This window comes from Bombina bombina, chromosome 7 (assembly GCF_027579735.1).
Source record: "Bombina bombina isolate aBomBom1 chromosome 7, aBomBom1.pri, whole genome shotgun sequence".
Lineage (NCBI taxonomy): Eukaryota > Metazoa > Chordata > Amphibia > Anura > Bombinatoridae > Bombina > Bombina bombina.
In genome coordinates, this window is record NC_069505.1 from 552,706,830 (window position 1) to 552,714,623 (window position 7,794).

Genomic DNA, 7,794 nt, shown 5'->3' on the forward strand with positions numbered 1-7,794 from the left:
ATCATTTACAAACAGCTTGTGCAGTTATGGCACAAATGGTTGTAAATGCTTCTCTGGGATCCCCTTTGTTCAGAAATAGCAGACATATATGGCTTTGGCGTTGCTTTTTGGTATTTAGAAGGCCGCTAAATGCCGCTGCGCATCACACGTGTATTATAGCTAGCAGTGAAGGGGTTAATTAGGTAGCTTGTAGGGAGCTTGCAGGGTTAATATCACATTTAGAGTAGAGCTCAGCCTCCCACCTGAAACATCAGACCCCCTGATCCCTCCCAAACAGCTCTCTTCCCTCCCCCACCCCACAATTGTCCCCGCCATCTTAAGTACTGGCAGAAAGTCTGCCAGTACTAAAATAAAAGCTATATTTGTTTTTTTTTTGTGTTTTTAAAAAAGCATATTTACATATGCTGCTGTGTACTATCCCCCCTTAGCCCCTAACCTCACTGATCCCCCCCAAACAGCTCTATAACCCTCCCACTCTAACTTAATCTGCGCCATCTTGGGTACTGGCAGCTGTCTGCCAGTACCCAGTTTAGAAGAAAACATGCTTTTTTTTTATTTTTACTAATTTTTTCTGTAGTGTAGCTTCCCCCCACACCAAACCAACCCCCCACCCCTCCACAATCTCTTTTTGTGAGATTTGGGCATTTCTTATTAAAGATTTGGGCATTTCTTTGCCGTAGTGTAGCGGTTCCCACCCGCTCCCGCCCGTGCACGCGCCCGCCCGCCACCCTCCGTGCACGCGCGCGCGCCCCCTAACGTTCCCGCCCCCGATCCCGCACCCCTTGACTAAACAGCACACACCGATGGCCGCCCACCCGCCTCCCAAGCCGGCTCCCACCCACCAACAATACCGGCCATCGATGTCCGGTGCAGAGAGGGCCACAGAGTGGCTCTCTCTGCACCGGAAGGCCATGTAAGGTTATTGCAGGATGCCTCCATATCGAGGCATCACTGCAATAACCGGAAAGCAGCTGGAAGCGATCAGGATCGCTTCCAGCTGCTTTCCACACAGAGGACGTGCAGGGTACGTCCTCAGGCATTAACTGCCTTTTTTTTGAGGACGTACCCTGCACGTCCTCGGTCATTAAGGGGTTAAGAAAACTGCTGCTTAAACTTCGCTATTGAAGTGACATTTATGTGCAGCCACCAATTAACAGCTAGCTCCCAGTAATGCACTGCTGCACTTGAGCCTACCTAAATATTCTTTTTGACTAAGGATAACAAGTGAATGAAGCAAATTTGATAATATAAGTAAATTCTAAAGGTGTTTAAAATCACTTAAAGGGACACTGAACTCAATTTTTTTTCTTTTGTCATTCAGATAGAGCATGAAATTTTAAGCAACTTTGTAATTTACTCCTATTATCAAATTGTCTTCATTCTCTTGGTATCTTTATTTGAAATGCAAGAATGTAAGTTTAGATGCCGGCCCATTTTTGGTGAACAATCTGGGTTGTTCTTGCTGATTGGTGGATAAATTCATCCACCAATGAAAAAGTGCTGTCCAGAGTATTTACAACCATTTGTGCCATAATTGCACAAGCTGTTTGTAAATAATTTCAGTGAGAAACCTAAAGTTTGTGAAAAGGGAACGTTTTTTTTTTTATTTGATCGCATTTGGCGGTGAAATGGTGGCATGAAATATACCAAAATGGGCCTAGATCAATACTTTGGGTTGTCTACTACACTAAAGCTAAAATTAACCCTACTAGCTCCCTACAAGCTCCCTAATTAACCCCTGCACTGCTGGACATAATACACGTGTGGTGCGCAGCGGCATTTAGCAGCCTTCTAATCACCAAAAAGCAATGCCAAAGACATATATGTCTGCTATTTCTGAACTAAAGGGATCCCAGAGAAGCATTTACAACCATTTGTGCCATAATTGCAAAAAGCTGTTTGTAAATGATTTCAGTGAGAAACCTAAAATTGTGAAAAATTTAACGTTTTTTTTAATTTGATCGCATTTGGCGGTGAAATGGTGGCATGAAATATACCATAATGGGATGGGGTTGTCTACTACACTACACTAAAGCTAAAATTACCCAAAAAAACTCCCTACATGCTCCCTAATTAACCCCTTTACTGCTGGGCATAATACACATGTGGTGCGCAGTGGCATTTAGCGGCCTTCTAATTACCAAAAAGCAACGCCAAAGCCATATATGTCTGCTATTTCTGAACAAAGGGGATCCCAGAGAAGAATTTACAACCATTTATGCCATAATTGCACAAGCTGTTTGTAAATCATTTCAGTGAGAAACCAAAAGTTTGTGAAAAAATTTGTGAAAAAGTGAACATTTTTTTGTATTTGATTGCATTTGGCGGTGAAATGGTGGCATGAAATATACCAAAATGGGCCTAGATCAATACTTTGGGATGTCTTCTAAAAAAAAAATTATACTTGTCAAGGGATATTCAGGGATTCCTGACAGATATCAGTGTCCCAATGTAACTAGTTAATTTTGAAAAATAATGGTTTGGAAATAGCAAAGTGCTACTTGTATTTATTGCCCTATAACTTGCAAAAAAAGCAAAGAACATGTAAACATTGGGTATTTCTAAACTCAGGACAAAATTTAGAAACTGTTTAGCATGGGTGTTTTTTGGTGGTTGTAGATGTGTAACAGATTTTGGGGGTCAAAGTTAGAAAAAGTGTGTTTTTTAGATATGTTGAAAATAATGGTATCTTCAGAAAGTCCATTTAATGGCGAGACAAACAGTATATAATATGTGTGGGTACAGTAAATGAGTAAGAGGAAAATTACAGCTAAACACAAACACCGCAAAAATGTAAAAATAACCTTGGTCCCAAACAGACAGAAAATGGAAAAGTGCTGTGGTCATTAAGGGGTTAAAATTGCATGCTCTATCTGAATCATGAAAGAAAAAATGTGGGTTAAGTGTCCCTTTAACCCTTTGAGTGCTAATGACGGCTCTGAGCCGTCACTAGCACTCTCCCACCTTGAGGGAGATCTGGGGGCTCCTTACTGCTCCTACCCTGGCAATCGTGCCTGTAGAGTTACAGGCATCGCCGGGGCTTCACGTGATGCCCGGTGACGTCACGCACAATTACTTGATGACGTCACCGTCCAACTTTATTTATACTTAACAATGTTAAGTATAGGAGGAGGGGGCATGCTGCTTAGAAACCTGTATCTCAGGCATCTAAGCAGCTACAGACCCCCAAGACCCACTCTTGGAAAGGTAATCACCTAACTTTTTCAACAGTGTAAGTCTTGGGGGTCTTTAAAAAAAAAAAAAAAAAAAAAGTAAAAAAAAAATTTTTTCAAAGAAAAGAAAATATTAGCACTCAGGTGGGAAATAGCTTAGCAGCCAAAGGGTTAATGAATGAAAAATTCCCTTTAACGTCAAAGCACCCAGCTTCTAGAGGGAGCACCCCCAAGTATGTTTGGTGTAATTTTTTTTTTTTTAATTATATTTTTTATTGAGGTTAAAAGCAGGTTACAACATACATGTCACATTGCAAGAGGGATATTGACATATAGAAAGAGCAACAGAACAGGAGCAACATCATATCCATGATACTTACAAAGATATAGTCATAACCATTATATCATAAAGAGTTTTACCCGTACAAAATAAATACCTCACTTTTTCAGATTTAGTTTGGCTGTAAAACATTTTGCTGATATGCACTTCTAGTTCTATGACATAAAGAATTAAGAGGTCTCCCTACATCCTGAAACATTCTGTAAACATATATAATATAGCATGGATACTTGTAGAACTTAGGGGAAACAACCTGCAGCCATGTTTAATCAGCTTTGTAATACAAAAATATTTTGAGAATCTCTTATATCTTGTGGACTATTCCATAGTCACATATTATTAGCATTACAGTATAAATGAAGTAGAGAAATGTCACATTAATACTTTCAATGATAAAGGTTGCGGTACAAATAAGACAGACCGCATAACTAGCCCTTCCAAACAGGAAGGTACATTATGAGAATGGGGGGGGGGAGGTGGTTATACATACGTGGAAAATGGTATAAACTGGCATCTATGGCAATGACGTACTGAGAACGTTAGCACCCAATCTAGCATTATGTTTAATACCATGCAAATTATTTCAGAAATCTAAAGATTAACTAGTTAACCTGCAAATAGCAACATATAGATAGAATAATGTTATTGATCACAGAGGATCCCAACGCCATAGGTGGTGTCATTTGGAGCGTATAAACTACAACATTAATATGTAGTGCATGGGGTAATAACCAGCTTATAAATGCTAACATATAGGGAGAGTAGCGTTGCTGACCACAAAAACCCTAGGATCATAAATGTCATCGTTTGAACCATCTAAACTAATAAAATCTGCTCTAACTAGCTCTCTCAACTGAGTGGATTACAGAATTTATTAACCCATTGATGAGTGTGAAATATACCATGTCTAGCAAGCAACACCAAGTGATAATTACCTAACATTGCATGAGCTGACGGAACATATAAAACTATATACTATATAAAACCCATTAACCTGCCACTTAACAAATAGCATAAGAACATAGTCCGTCCTATAACCAAAAAACAAGCACTCTGCTCAAGAAGTGAATAAAAGAATGCAGTCCCACGGTATCTTAATGTCAGTTCACCCTCATAGTTACATTATCTGTTTAGGAGGGCCTTCAATAGCTTCATCTCGGTCTATTTATCCCACGCCGGAGGGCCAGAGGAAGGAGAGTCTGTCCCCAAGTACATGAGTTCGTTCAAAGCTGAGTCTCAAGTGCAGTCTAAGCGTTTGGTCAGAGAGAAAGCCGCACTTATCTTTCTTCTCCTGGCGTCTTAGATGAGAAGCATAATCACTGACCGAGGCTAACCCACGTGTAGGACCCATAGATGTTTGGTTTTGCAGTGACAAAGGCAAGTAGGTAAGGGTAGGGTTGTGCGAGAAAGCACTGGGATCCAGAGCCAAACCTTCATTTCCAGTGTTGCGGGATCTGCACTGATCGGGTGGCCAGCCCCCACCGGCAGCAACGCTCAAAGACTCAGCCGCGGAAGTATGCGGGAGATGCTGGGGCCCCAAAGCATCACCCCTCTCGCTGCCGCTGTTGGCCGGACATATGCAGGCTTCCTCCTGTACTCCGCCGACATCCGCAGAGTCTGGGGCTCAGATCAAAGCTGTGATGAAAGTAAGTCTATAAGACTCTAGAAGTTTATTTAGTTCGGCTAGGATCCAATGGGCTTCCACCATCTTAGATGCCAAAGGTTAGGGTGATAGCGAGAGAAGTCTTAGTTCACACAGAAAAGTATAGGCTGGTCTGTGTAAGGTAATTTCCCCACCACGCGGGCAGGAAAATGGCCACCGCCCGTCCAACTTCAGATAAGGCCTCCGGTTCTAACTTAAGAAAACTGTCTCAATGCAATATTATGACCTTCATCGAATATGAAGCAGGAATCTGTCTCATGTTCTTCAATACTTAGAGGATGAGAAATGTCTTTAAGAAGCATTTAAAATCAATTTTAGAGCAATACTAGCTGGAGCTTCAAAAATGTGCATCCACTCTCAAGCGTTGCTGGCTCCGCCTCCCGTTTGGTGTAATTTTAACTCTCTTGTTCAGGCGCACACTCTGCAAAAGTTTGGTGCATTTCAGTCACATGGTGCAGACGCGGAAAGCTTTTTTGTGTGCACTGGGTGGGTGCTTTTGTTAGGGGATGGGGGCGATTGCTTCACATTATTAAAAGGTTAAAATAGGGCAGAAAGAAATGAAAGGCTTGTGGCCAAGAACCATCTTTTTAACACCTGAGTGGCTGGACTGTAATTGAAACAACAGGCTTTGTGTCACACCCGGAAAATCCAGGACGTCTGGTCACCTTAAATGATTAAAAATGTTTTCTTAATTGCATGAAAATAAAATAAATTATTCGATACATCAATATTTACAGTTTTAAATCCACTTACTCATATTTAAAAATGAAGCTTCTAAATATTTATATTTGTACTTTTCTTTTTCCAATAACCGTTCCGACGACCGCCCTTAAAAGAAGGCTGAACTAGTGGATAAAGCATAATTTATCATAGTCCAATCGTGCTGCAGCATTGCGCATGTAATTTGAATATTCATAATGTACTATCTCGCTGAAGATCGCATTCGCAGTACGATCATATGTCTTTTTTTTTTTTTTTTTTTTATCAACAAATAGCAGCAAACATTACAAAAATCAAAAGTCAAAGTATGACCGTAGGGTCGCACAGAACCCAAACAAAAGCAAATAACACATTAGCTGCAACTCAAAACCAAGGTTCTCTACTATTGGCGTTTTTACCTGTGAAAATAAAACCTAACTGGAATAAAGAGGTAAAAAAGAAAGGGAGAGAAAAAAAAAAATACTAGTTCGGCATCAGTGGGGTTCTGTAGATTACATTGTTCTTAAAAAAATTGGGACATCAATTAATTTTTAAGTTCTTTCAATTTTGGTGCTGCTTGCACTTTCCAAGAGCTCAGAATAAGATTTCACCATAGAAATATAATAGTATTAATTAACTTAAAGTTTTTAAACATTCCTTGGAATTTGGCTAGAAAAAATATATCCAGCGTCTGAATATGAACGTCTATCAGTAATATTGAGTTCATCCAATAGGTCACTTTAGCCCAAAATTGACTAATTTTCGGGCAAGCCCAGAAACAATGTAGGAGATCTACGGCAGGGTCACTGCATCTAGAACATAAAATACTTATCCTATACCATCTAGATAATCTCTCCGGAGTCAAATGCGGCATTAAGCTAATTTTAATCTGAGACTCCCTCCAGGCCGTCAGAAGCCATGCTTTTTCTAGTAATTTAAAAGTGTCCATTATTACCTGAATATCTATATCAGAGAACATTTTTCTCCATTTAGAAACTATATAATACAGTTGCTCTGCAGAGGGACGTTGATTGAGAGGAGAATAGAGAGAAGAAATGGAGTATACACCCATTTGATATGTATTGATCCTACTCTGTAGATCTGAAAGTGACCAATCCGTACCAGATCTTTGTTTTAGTTCAGAACAAAAATGTCTTATCTGTAAATAGGCATAGTAGTCTCTTTTAGAAAGCCTGAATTGAATACACAAATCTGTAAAAGCTAAAGGAGATAGATCTGGGTATAGAATTTGTGTAATACACTTCAAGCCTTTACTAGCCCATTGTCTAAAAATTTAATTTGTTAGACCCGGCAAAAAATTTGGATTACCTGTAATAGGTACAAATTTCGACACATAAGGCGAGCATCCCACTTCGGAACAAAAAAGAGAGTGAATGTAGATCCTGCGCAGAAGACAGATGGGGGGAGGGGATTGGGAATACCTCTAGCTCTCCTCAACGGATACCCTAGTGTACCCGATGTAAACAGAAAACGGTAGGGGGTGGAGGTGAGCGCCAAAGTAGGCTGAGGAAGGGAAAGGGGGACAACTATAGCCCACAATGTGGGTCCTCCTACTAGTAGTTATGGAGTGAATGTACAAAAGATATATGCTAAAATGGGTGTATAAGTTAAAAAAGTATATCAATATTTATTCCACACAATCGGTTAAAAATATCGGTGATCTTCTAAAGTTAAAAATGTATATCAATATTTATTCCACACAATCGGTTAAAAATATCGGTGATCTTCTAAAACATACAGTCAAAACGATATATTACACATTCATAAATAATCATGGATCCATGTTACAATAACGAAATGTAGAAAATGACATAAAATCTGAAAAAATAATAAAAATAAAAGTAAAGAAAAAATGACCTGGTGCACCTAAAAACGTCTGACAATGAATGACCTGATAG